Here is a 13,207-nt window from a genome sequence, read left to right as displayed (position 1 = left end):
ATTCGTGCGGCCACCACTTACCCGAGGGCCATCGAGCTCTTGAAGAAACGATACACGAGACCACCCAACGAGATACACGCTCGTTACCTCCTCGCTACACGACGTCGGCAGTCGGGCGAAACCATGGAGGACTACACCAATGAGCTCTTGCAGCTTGCCAGGGGTTGCGATTGTAAAGATGTGTCAGCAGAGCAATATATGTACGACCTCGCCCGAGATGCGTTCGTAGCAGGGGTAGGGTCCTCGTACATCCGGCTTAAGTTACTAGAGAAAGGGAACCTCAACTTGACCCAAGCGATGGAGATGGCTGAGATGCTGGAAGCAGCGTCGAAAAGCTTGGCTCTGTACCCCGAGGACCACGTGGAGACAACGTGGCAAGAGCAAGCACAAATCCCTCCTCGCCCCACGGGCTCGCGCTCCCATATCGATCCGACGACGGCGGCAGCTCCAGGCGGCCAGCGATGCTATTTTTGCGGTGAGGCCAAGCATTCACGGCAACAGTGTCCTGCAAAAACGGCAATCTGCAGCCAGTGTGGTAAAAAGGGCCACTATGCTAAAGTTTGCAGGTCGAAGCCCAAAAACGGCAGTGCAGCCTGTGACCCTCCAGAGCGGAGACAATCTCCTTCGGCGTCGCAGTACCCACGAGGTCCGACCACGTGCGAATCCAGGACGGCGCCATCGTGGCTGACGGAGGAGGAGGAAGACCACCAGGAGTCGCTACGTTTGGCGCCCTCGCCCACGTGCGATTCATGGGGGCGGCCATCATGGTCAACGACAACTAGGAGCGACCAGCAGGGGTCCTCAGCATCAACCTCGGCTGCATGCAGTGACGCCCAGGGGCCAACGGTGGCGTCGATCTCTCTGGACCAGACAAAGCACCACAGGCTTGAGAATTCCATGATGAACACCAAGGTAAATGGTCGTACTGTGTATTGTCTGTTTGACAGTGGGAGCACCGAGAGTTTTATTCACCCTGACACTGCAAAAAGGTGTGGACTCCGGGTTCTACCTGCCAAACAGACAATTTCCATGGCATCACGGTCCCGGTCTGTACCGATCCAAGGACGGTGTATGTTAACCCTAGAGGTACAGGGCACAATTTACGAGCAATACAGGCTCCTTGTGTTACCGCACCTTTGTGCGCCAATTCTCCTCGGACTAAATTTTATGGTCCACATGAAGAGTGTGATCCTACAGTACGGTGGGCCACTCCCTTCACTGGCAGTAGGGAATCAGCCGCAGCCTCCAAATTGCCCAAAGCGCCCCGCATGCAATCTTTCCACACTAAAAATCACCACACCTTCTTTATTTAAGAATCTGGTACCAGGCTGCAAGCCCATCGCTACTAAGAGTAGGCGTTACAGCGCTGAAGACCGGATCTTTATCAGATCTGAGGTTCAGCGGCTCCTCAAGGAGGGGATCATACAGGCCAGTGCTAGTCCGTGGAGAGCGCAGGTCGTGGTGGTTAAAAGCGGGAACAAACCTCGGATGGTCATCGACTACAGTCAGACCATTAACCGTTATACGCAGCTGGATGCGTATCCTCTCCCGCGCATTTCTGATATGGTCAATCAGATTGCGCAGTACCGGGTGTTCTCTACCATAGACCTTAAGTCCGCCTACCATCAACTCCCCATCCGCCCAGAGGACCGACAATACACGGCTTTTGAGGCGGATGGTCGTCTATACCATTTTCTCAGGGTTCCATTTGGTGTCACCAATGGGGTCTCGGTCTTCCAGCGTGCTATGGACCGAATGGTGGACCAGAACGGGTTGCGGGCTACCCTCCCGTACCTGGATAACGTCACCATCTGCGGCCATGACCAGCAGGACCATGACACGAATCTCCAACACTTTCTGCGCACTGCATCTCGCCTGAATCTGACCTATAACAGGGAGAAGTGCGTATTCCGTACGCGCAGGTTAGCTATCCTTGGATACGTGGTGGAAAACGGGGTCATTGGCCCTGATCCAGACCGTATGCGCCCCCTTACTGAACTCCCCTTGCCCGCTAGCACAAAAGCACTGAGGAGATGCCTCGGGTTCTTTTCGTATTATGCGCAGTGGGTCCCCAACTACGCGGACAAAGCTCGTCCGCTCATCAAGTCCACTACCTTCCCACTCACGCCGGAGGCCCAATTGGCCTTCAAGGCTTTGAAAAGCGACATTGCGAAAGCAACGATGCACGCGGTGGATGAATCCATCCCTTTCCAGGTGGAAAGTGATGCATCTGATTTCGCTCTAGCCACCACACTAAACCAGGCAGGCAGGCCCGTCGCGTTCTTTTCCCGCACCCTTCAAGGCCCCGAAATTCGGCACTCAGCGGTGGAGAAGGAGGCTCAGGCCATTGTGGAGGCCGTCAGACACTGGCGCCATTACCTGGCGGGGAAGCGGTTCACCCTGATCACGGATCAACGATCCGTGGCGTTTATGTTCAGCAACACGCAGAGGGGCAAGATCAAGAACGATAAGATCTTGCGGTGGAGAATTGAGCTCTCCACCTATAATTACGATATTATGTATCGTCCAGGGAAGCTCAATGAGCCCTCGGATGCCCTCTCGCGCGGAACATGCGCCATCATGCAGGAGGACCGCTTGAAGGCCCTCCACAATGACCTGTGCCATCCTGGAGTCACCCGACTCTACCACTTCGTAAAAGCCCGCAACCTGCCCTACTCGGTGGAGGATGTCAGGTCAGTGACGAGAAGCTGTCGGATTTGCGCGGAATGCAAACCGCACTTTTATCGACCAGACCGGGCACAATTGGTCAAGGCCACTCGCCCCTTCGAGAGGCTGAGTGTGGATTTTAAGGGCCCCCTTCCCTCAACAGACCGGAATGTCTATTTTCTCAATATAATAGATGAGTACTCCCGGTTCCCGTTTGTTGTCCCCTGTGCGGACACGTCGACTGCCACAGTGATTAAGGCATTCAGTGATCTTTTTACCCTGTTCAGGTACCCCTGCTACATACATAGCGACAGGGGCTCGTCGTTCATGAGTAACGACTTGAGGCAATTCCTGCTCTCATACGGGATTGCCTCTAGTAGAACCACGAGCTACAACCCTAGGGGTAACGGACAGGTGGAGAGGGAGAATGCTACAGTCTGGAAGGCTGTCCTACTGGCGCTGAAATCCAGGGGCCTTCCAGTCTCCCGTTGGCAGGAGGTCCTTCCAAATGCGCTTCATTCCATCCGCTCCCTCCTGTGTACGGCAACCAATGCTACTCCCCACGAGAGGATGTTCTCATTCCCTCGGAAGTCGTCCTCGGGGATCTCCTTACCAGCCTGGTTGACGTACCCAGGACCCGTTCTTCTGCGGCGACATGTGAGGGCCCGCAGGTCCGACCCCTTGGTCGAACCGGTCCAACTCCTCCACGCCAACCCTCAGTATGCCTATGTGGCATATCCTGACGGGCGAGAGGACACAGTCTCCATTCGAGACCTGGCGCCCGCAGGGGACGTAGCAACTCCTGTCGCTCCCATACCCCCTGTCACGAATCCCCTATCACTCATTTCTTTCCCAGACGTGGCGCGGTCAGCACCGGGACCAGTGCATAACAGTTATACTCCCATGTACAGCTTGCCTGAGACTCGGAGATCGGCGCCACCACAGAAGGTTCCAGGATCCCCTGCACCATCGCCTCACCAGGGTCAACCGGCCCGGGAGTCCTCGAGGGGACAGCCGGACGCTGTTTTGGAGAGAACGCCACCGCAAGCACCTGCTCCGGTGTCGCAACCGGTGTTGAGGAGATCACAGCGACGGTGCGGTCCTCCAGACCGTCTGGACTTGTGAATTTTGTACATATATGACCTGTTTTCGCACCCCGCCGGCCTTTGTTTTTAAAGGAGGGGTGAATGTGGTGAACCATCGTTGGTTACCACTGGGGGTTGTTCCTATGTTACTGTTGGGTTAGGGTGTTGCCACTGTGGGGGTTGTATAATGTTGTTGGGTTAGGGTGTTTACCTGTGGTAAATGTTGTTATGGCACATCCCGGTCGGGCCCCGCCTCCTGGGGAGAGGTATAAGACCCTCTGCTCCGGCGGGACCCCTCCAGTCTGAACTGGTGTACTCGTGTTAGTTAGTTCCATTGTTTGCTAATAAAAGCCTTCAATAGCTGAAGCCTTGTTCCACGTGCTTGATTGTCGAGCATCAACCCCCACCTGCCCAAGTGAATCCGTGGGAAGTGATTCTTTTCCCCAGCTTTGATTAGTTGTTTTGAGAAGCACAACAAATGAGGAACTTCCAGCAACTTCTCTTTAACCAAAGACAATGACCTCTTGGATAGAGTGAGTGAGTGGGTTTGCTTCAGTCATAGTTCGAGTTGAGTTCCTGAGTGACCACCTGAGGGAGCTCAGAGTCAGTTAACAGGCTGGTTCCTCCTAAATATCCGATAGCAGTTCATTTCCTCCGAGTTAAAGCATGCTTCGTGAAGATGCACTCCTTCAACTTGAAAGCGAATGGAGTCCATGGGATTGCCGGCCTGATTAGAAAAACACACATCAAGCTGACCGAATTCATACTGATGGTATTGAGGTATGTGCAAAATAAAAACAGATAGTTGGCAGCATCTTTCCCATTAAAGTAGCATCAATTTCTGTGCATACATAGGGTAAAAACTGAGATGGCACTCAAATTACAAGTTCTGGAATTAGGGGGTGTCAAATGTGTGTCACATGTTGATGAATATATTGAACACTCGACAGCATCCAGGACAAAGCAGTCCCCTTGACCAGCAACCCATTCTCCACCTTAAAGATTCAGGATGGAACTTTCCTGTTCCGCCCACCACGGGAATGGTAACGGACAGGACAGAAACTTTAGCGGACCATGTAAAGGTCCATTGACCTTGGGCAGGAATTCCCAGCCTTGGGCAAGCACGGCCGGAAAATCCCGCCCTCGTTCTGTCCATCGCCGACACACAGCGTTTGTGGAAATATATCGCAGTTCCTTTGCTGTCGCTGCCTCAAACTCTTGGAACTCACTCACTGAAAGTCCACACCATATGGACTGCAGATGTCCAAGAAGGAAGCTCACTATCACCTTCTCGAGGGCAATAAATGCTGGTCTTACCAGTGACATCTACTACCCTCACATGAATAAAAAAGATTCCCACCGTAGGAATGTACTTCCACTGGATCACCTCCTCAGGAATGTTGTCCAACTGGATCCCAATCCCCTGTCTGTTCTTTCACTGGATTTTCACCCCAGGGATGTCCATTCACTGGATTCCCACCCCTGGCGTGTTCTTTCACTGCAATAAAAATGGAAAATGCCGGAAAACCTCAGCAGGTCTGACAGCATCTGTGGGGAGAGAATAGAGCCAACGTTTCGAGTCTAGATGACCCATCATCAAAAACAGAAAAGATCTCTGACGAAGGGTAATCTAGACTTGAAACGTTGGTTCTATTCTCTCCCCACAGATGCTGTCAGACCTGCTGAGCTTTTCCAGCATTTTCTGTTTTTGTTTCAGATTCCAGCATCCGCAGTATTTTGCTTTTATCTCGGTGTTCTTTCGCTGGACTGGTTGCTCAGAAGAAGGACAACTTAATTTGAATCAAATGCAAACCTGAAGTAGTTGACATGCTGGGAGCACAATCCAGAAACTTGATTGTCGAGTCTCACCCAAATTTGGGCCTAGAGCCTCATGCGCATGTTTATTGTCGCAAGTTGTGATGTCAAGGGACAACTTGCGCAGCTTGCCAAACCATGAGGGCAAAGCATGGACTGCCGCGTCCCCAGCACTCACTGCAGGTGGGTCTTAGGATGGAAAAGGAGGGCTTGTTGGGTGTATTAGGTGTTTTAGCCAATTAGTCACATTGACACAATTTCACTGTAGTATTTTCATAGTTCATCAGTGCATACATACATTATAATTATCCCAGCTATTAACCATTGGTAAATGACTCGCGATGTTTTTGGATCGGTGTTTAAAGTTCACTCTTATGTCAGATGTCATTTGCAAAATAGGATCAACACAAGACAAGAAAACATTGAGATGTCTTAAGTCTGGTCCATGTAGAATCTGCTGGCTAAGTGCCCTTTTTATGTTCAAGACAGCACAACGAAGGAAGCAACAACAAAGCTGGGACTGGAGTTCTGAGGTCTTACACCTTTGTAAGCAATCTATCAAAGCAGCAAAAGCTAACTCTGGGTGGCACGGTGGCACAGTGCCTCACAGCGCCAGGGACCTGGGTTCAATTCCCGGCTTGGGTCACTGTCTGTGTGGAGTCTGCACTTTCTCCCCGTGTCTGCGTGGGTTTCCTCCGAGTGCTCCAGTTTCCTCCCACAGTCTGAAAGATGTGCTGGTTAGGTGCATTGACCCGAACAGGCACCGGAATGTGGTGACTAGGGGTATTTCACAATAATTTCATTGCAGTGTCAATGTAAGCCTTACTTGTGACTAATAAATAAACTTTACTTTTCTGTGTCAGTGTGCCTGTTTCCTGTGTCTGCCTGTACATCTCCATAGTCAGTTATGTGTGATTTCTCAGATCATATTCCATCCATGTCCAACCCTGCAAATTAGTCAGGTACATGTTGGTGGAAGGTAAAAGTAACTTTTGGCAAACAAGTGGTCAGAATGTTTAAAAGGAGTTTTTTTCTTTGTAGCTATGGTGAACACTTAACTCGAAGGAAAAAATAGCAACTCATTATTTAGTAACTCTGTCCTTTGTAAGTGAGGGTTAGAGCTCTGAAAGAACTATTGCTTTCTCTCTGTGATTCAGTTGTTTCATACTGGGCTGGGTCCTGCCGTCACACAGAGTATGAAAGGGTCTGGGAGAAGCAGAAACAGAGTAAAGACAAACCAGCCTCCCATCCATTGACTCTGTCTACACTTCCCGCAGCCAGCATAATTAAGGACCCCACGCACCCCGGACATTTTCTCTTCCATCTTCATCCATCGGGAAAAAGATACAAAGGTCTGAGGTCGCGTAACAACCGACTTAAGAACAGCTTCTTCCCTGCTGCTGTCAGACATTTGAATGGACTTAACTTGTGTTAAGTTGATCTTTCTCTACACCCTAGCTATGACTGTAACACTACATTCTGCACTCTGTCCTTTCCTTCTCTATGAACGGTATGCTTTGTCTGTGTAGCGCGCAAGTAACAATACTTTTCACTGTATGCTAATACATGTGACAAGAATAAACCAAATCAAAATCAAATCAAATCAAAGATGGACCACAACCCAGAGGTGGCTATGAAGGCAATGACCACAAAGCTTTAGAAGACAAACTGCTGTCAATTTTTTGCGTTTCCCCTTTGCCCCTGAGTGTTTCAAGATAACAGAGAAATTCTCCTGGGTGAACAGACCTGGCTCTCCTGACTGGAATTTGACAGTGTAGATGTGTGTTTGGAAGGCTTGTAATTCAAGCACCGTGTTGTTTCAGCTGAGCTCCACTAGAGGATGCTCTGTGTGGAAAGTTAAAGATTTCCCTGACAAGTGACCATTCTAACCCGTCATTCTAGCCAGAATCTTGGGGGAGTGATCTCCGTCAGAGGCTGGGGAGCGAGTGACAAGAGTGGGCTGGGGGTTGTAATAAGTCCGTCACCAAAATTCCTTTATTTATAAGATCCAACAACACTGTAAAGAGTGCTCTCAGTGAGCAGTTTACGTCCAGAGTGCCAGAGGAACTGACACTCCTGTTTAAATACAGAGCCTGGGGCTCCCTGATTGGACCCATCAATTTGGCCCTTAATCAGGGAGTTCATATTCAAGCAGGCCATCTCAATTGCCTGATTAAAATCGTTACAGGGGTGGTTGAGGGGGTTTGGGGAATGTGAAGCAGGGGCGGGGGGGAGCTCGGCGAGTGTGGGGCAGGGGGAAGGTTGAGGAATGTGGGGGAGAGGTTGGAGAGTGTGAGGCAAGGGGGAGGGTCTATGGGGAGTGTGGGGTAGGGGGGGAGAGATTGGGGAGTGTAGGGTAGGGGGGGAGAGATTGGGGAGTGTAGGCAAGTGGGGTTGGGCGGGGTGCGGAGGGAAGTTTTCCTGCAAACAAAATGACAAATGCTCCCTCGGCCACTTTTGTCAGGAGACTGAAGCTTACATTGGAAATTCCTGCTGGTTCAGAGCTGCTTCATGGTTAGTAGTGCGTCCATCTTCCTGCATTTGGAGGGCGACGATGCCTGGATTCATTCTGGATAACATCTTACTGATACTGTACCAAGCTGGGGAAATCCACAAAAAATTCTCAAGTGACTTTCAGCTGACGATACAGTTTTTGAAATTTTCTTTGTGGTCTCATCAAAGTGATGGACAAATGAGGTGTGGATTTGGCACACTTGAGCTATTCATACTCCTGTGAAAGGCTTTTTGTATTAAATCTAATATTTTTCTTATTTGCCTGCTGTAAATAGCGGGTGCCATGAATTATCTGAGGTGTGGTAATTCAGACCAGTGATGTATTATTGTCCCCCTTCCTGCCAGCCTTTACTAGCTGCAGCTTTGGGACTTGCACCAACAGTGATTACGCAGATAATGGGTTGGTGGATGCAGGTCAAGCCATGTTAACGAACGCACTAGTGAGACCCCCTCCAAGAGGGATCAGGCAGTCCCGGCCAACATAGAGCAAAGGTCAACTCAGGTTCAATTCCGGCCTCGGGTCACTGTCTGTGTGGTGTTTGCATGTTCTCCCCCATGTCTGTGTGGGTTTCCTCCGGGTGCTCCAGTTTCTCTCCACAGTTCAAAGGTGCGTGGGTTAAGTTGATTGGCCATGCTAAATTGCCCCTTAGTGTCAGGGGGATTAGCAGGGTAAATACGTGGGATTACGGGGATAGGGCCTGGATGGGATTGTTGTCGGTGCAAGTTCGATGGGCTGAATGGACTGTACTTCTGCACTGTAGGGATTCTGTGATTCTATGATCAACTTACTGCTTCACCACTTCTTCTTAAAGGCACACTCCCTGCCTTCTATTTAAAGGTACACCCTGTGTCCAGGGTGCGTGGGGTCCATGTATTTAATGGTGCATCTGTCATTATAGACAAGGGATGGCATTTAGTCTGCGTCTTACGTCACATTGAAGGTGAATAGTGTAGATGTGAGCATCATTTTTTATTAATACCTTTTGAGTATCAGGGATTTCTTATAGTTGTTCTGATGCAATAAACATATGGGAAGACAGAGTGTGGATGGTTTCCAAATGTGGTGGGCTTTATAGACAATTGCCTTTTTCACATCCCATGCTTCCTTGTCCCCACGGAAACCAATTAATTGCAAACAAATGGAGCCTAATAATTCTGGATGTTGTGAAAACTATGGATGGAGACAGAGACCTTGGCCAGCATTTGATGTCTGTGCTATGACTAAGTCATGGGTATCATGGTGGCACAGTGGTTAGCACTGTTGCCTCACAGCGCCAGGGACCTGAGTTCGATTCCAGCCTTGGGCCACTGTCTGTGTGGAGTTTGCACATTCTCCCCATGTGTGCGTGGGTTTCCTCCGGGTGCTCTGGTTTCCTCCCACAGTCCAAAGATGTGCAGGTTAGGTGGATTGGCCATGCTAAATTGACCTTTAGGTTGGTATTTTATGACCTTGCCCGGGCGAAGCTCATAAAATCCCGTCCGAGTCCAACGGAGAAATCCGTTCTGTGAGTCGGGGTGGGCGTGTCGGTAGAATTCCAGCATTAGTGTCGGGGGAATTAGCAGGATAAATACATGAGGTTACGGGGATAGGGCTTGGATGGGATTGTTGTTGGGGCAGACTTGATGGGCTGAATGGCCTCCTACTGTACTGTAGGATTCTATGATTCTAAAACCCTACAGCATAACATGTCTTCTCCTAGACGACAAGTGGGCCGTTTTACATTTTGTTTCACATTATAGCATGGAGCAAGAGAAAGCAGAACGCAGAGATATCAAGCAGTTAATTCTGCTGCACTCCAGCAATGTGTTTCAAGTCCTGAAATATATATTTTGGAAGTACATCACTTCCAGGTTCTTGCTACAGAAACCTTTGGATTTCACCATCATTTAAATGTTTCCAAACGTTTTTAATAGGAAACTCAAAGGAATTTGGGGACAAGTAACAGAAAATATGCTGAATGACTCATGTCAATGCTTTGTGCCACAACCTAAAAACTATCCCTAAAAGAATTCCAAATTGGATCTGTCATTTTGCTCTCAAGGGCAGTCAAACATTTAATGAAAAAGGAATTTTTGTGAATACCAAATGAGGCACTGAGGAAGTACGAGATGGTTCACAAAACGCTAAAAGGTCACTTAAACTTGGCTACCGTTCACCCAATCCACGCATTGTGAATAATCAGTGCATCTCACTGTGCCCATTACGAGTAACAAAAATGTTGGAGTGTTTTATTCTGTTTGAAAACAAGGGTTTAATCTTTGATCTTTCTGAATCAAGCTGACCTCAGGCTGTGGGCTACAGAGATGGATTTAGACAAGGCAGGACAAGGGAGAAAGCTTTATCCTGACAACTGTGAAGTTTGTGGACTGGAGATAGCTGTTCTGCAAAGTGGTCGGCACGGTGGCACAGTGGTTAGCACTGAAGCCTCACAGCATCAGGGACCCGGGTTCATTTCTGGCCTCGGTCACTGCCTGTGTAGAAGTTTGTTCATAATTTTGGTTCATTTGATTGGGCCAATACCACACAAGTTCACAAATCAGAAGGGTTCCAGCTCTTTCCTGAAGCAATTCAAGACTAACCCACAAAGCTGACATCTTTCTTAATAACCTTGTGTCTTCTTGCTTCAAATACTTAACCAAATTTCCCTTAAAAGATGCAATGGTCTTTGATTCAACCACCTGTGTGTGGCAAAGCATTTATACTGTATACAGATACATTGCAGCCTCTCTCCCCACTGTCCCAGATCTGAATTGAACTCTTTGTTATTGACTTCATAAGCACTGAAAATAATCTACCTCTGTTCACTTATCCTTCATCATAAAAAAATGCTCTTCAAATGTATTAGCCTTATCCACCTGAATCTAGGATCTCAAGTCTCTCATATGACTATTTTATTTGAAAAGGGAGAATGCCATGTTTTTGAGGTACATCCAGACATTTGTTGAAACTAAAATAATACTCCCAAAACTTAAGAATACTGATAGATGCCTGGAGGATACAGTTTCTCTCCCTCTCTTTTTATTTCACTACTTTACAACCTTTTCATTATACCACCAGTTTCCAAAGCTGTCTCCTTTTCTTCTCCCAGATCTTTAGCCTATTTTCTGCCCTGCATTCCTTCCTGCTCTGTCGCTTGACATATTTCCTACAGGGCCATTGGCTTCTGGTGTGGCCTTCATGCCTAAGATCACTTAAGATGGCCGCTGATGTAGATACAGCTTCATTCTTTGCTCCTATGATTCAATAGTCTCCCTTCTGTTTTCCCTCCAGCCCAGCTGATCATAGCCTCCTTCTCTCTCCACCCAGCTCAACATTAAGTTCCTGCTCCTTCAGATGTGAAATAGCAACACTTGAACATTCGCGCCCCAATTTTGACTCTGGGTTGGTTTTGGATAGATGGGTAGTAAGAGTATCAGAAAGAGGTAGAGAGAGGATCAAGATGGGGAGGGGAGAGTCCGATGGGAGGGGGGGCTTGCATTTATATAGTGCCTTTCACAATCACCAGATGTCTGGTGGGCGGCATGGTGGCACAGTGGTTAGCACTGCTGCCTCACAGTGCCAGGGACCCAGGTTCAATTCCAACCTTGGGTAACTGTCTATGTGGAGTTTGCACATTCTTCCCGTGTCTGCGTGGGTTTCCTCCGGGTGCTCTGGTTTCCTCCGACAGTCCAAAGATGTGTTGGTTAGATGGATTGGCCATGCTAAATTGCCCCTTAGTATCCTAAGATGTGTAGGTTAGGGGGATTAGTGGAGTAAATACATGGGGCAATGGGGATATGGCATGGGTGGGATGTTCTTTAGAGAGTGGGTGCAGACTCGATGGGCTGAATGGCCTCCTTCTGTACTGTATGTAACCTATAATAATTGGTCTCAAAGCACTTTGCAGCAAATGGATTATCTTTGAAACGGAGGCCTTGATTTTACCGGCACGCCCATCCTGGGGCGGGCAAAGCCCACAGAATGGCATTCTTCATTGGCTTCGGGCGTGATTTTACGAACCTTGGGCAGGCGAGATGGTAAAATTCCAGCCGTATTCTTTGCTCTAATATATGAAGTGCAGCAGCTATCCTGTACACAGCAAGCTCCCACAAACTGGAGTGTGATATTGACCAGATAATTTGTTTTTATGATGTTAATTATATGGTAAATATTAGCCAGGATACCAGGGATAATCCATGGCTCTTCTTTGATATAGTAAAATAGGATCTCTTACATCCACCTGAACAAGCAGGTAGGGCCTGCTTGATTTAATGTTTTACTGAAATAATGGCATCTCTAACAATGCAGCACTCCTTCAGTACTGCACTGGAGTGTCAAGCTCTGGAGTGGGACTTGAACCCAGACTCTTGTGGCTTAAGTTGAGGCAACCGAACCAAGACTGATAAGAAGGGAGGTGCATCTCAAATCTAGTTATCTGCATTTATAATTACTGAGCCTGATTGAGCAAGTGTCTGACAGAGGGGCAGGGAGGGGAGATAGAAAGAGGGGGTTGAGGGGGCATGAGGGAGATGGAGAAAGGTGAGGGAGGGACAAAGGATAGAGGAAAAGGGGAAATTGGGAGAGAGGGGTGATGGGATGGAGCACAAATGTCTACAAATAAAGAGCCACAAACAAAAGCTGCTTTCATTCTGAAATGTAACGCATCCACAATTCTTTCCAAGGCATTCCTCATCATTTACAGTGACGTGGCAGTGGTTGGGGGGAGGTGGGCTTACGCGATGTTGTCTCAATGGGATGAATGACATATTAAAAACCAAAGGAAACTGAGAAGCTTTCCTGTGGTTACTCCACTAGGAAACCAGGAAACAGCCCACATTTCACTGGGGATCTGGGCAACTGTCTGAGTCATTTATAGAGTGTGATTGTAATTTCTGTCAGATGATCGGTCATGGGTGGAGGATTTACAGCAATGACCTAAGCTCCCACCTTCTGCCAGCCACACAAACTCCCAGAATATGGTAATAACACAAATCTGTACATGATTTTCATTTTACCCTCATGTTTAACTTATTACAGGTCAACATTTTAAGAACTGATCTTGGAGTTAATATGCTTGTTAACAAATCTCATTTCAAATCTAGATGGCTGCACCTATAATTACCGAGCCTGAATGTGCAAGTGTCTG

This window comes from Mustelus asterias, chromosome 1 (assembly GCF_964213995.1).
Source record: "Mustelus asterias chromosome 1, sMusAst1.hap1.1, whole genome shotgun sequence".
Lineage (NCBI taxonomy): Eukaryota > Metazoa > Chordata > Chondrichthyes > Carcharhiniformes > Triakidae > Mustelus > Mustelus asterias.
The sequence above is the reverse complement of the archived record's forward strand: the minus strand, read 5'-3'. Positions refer to the sequence as shown.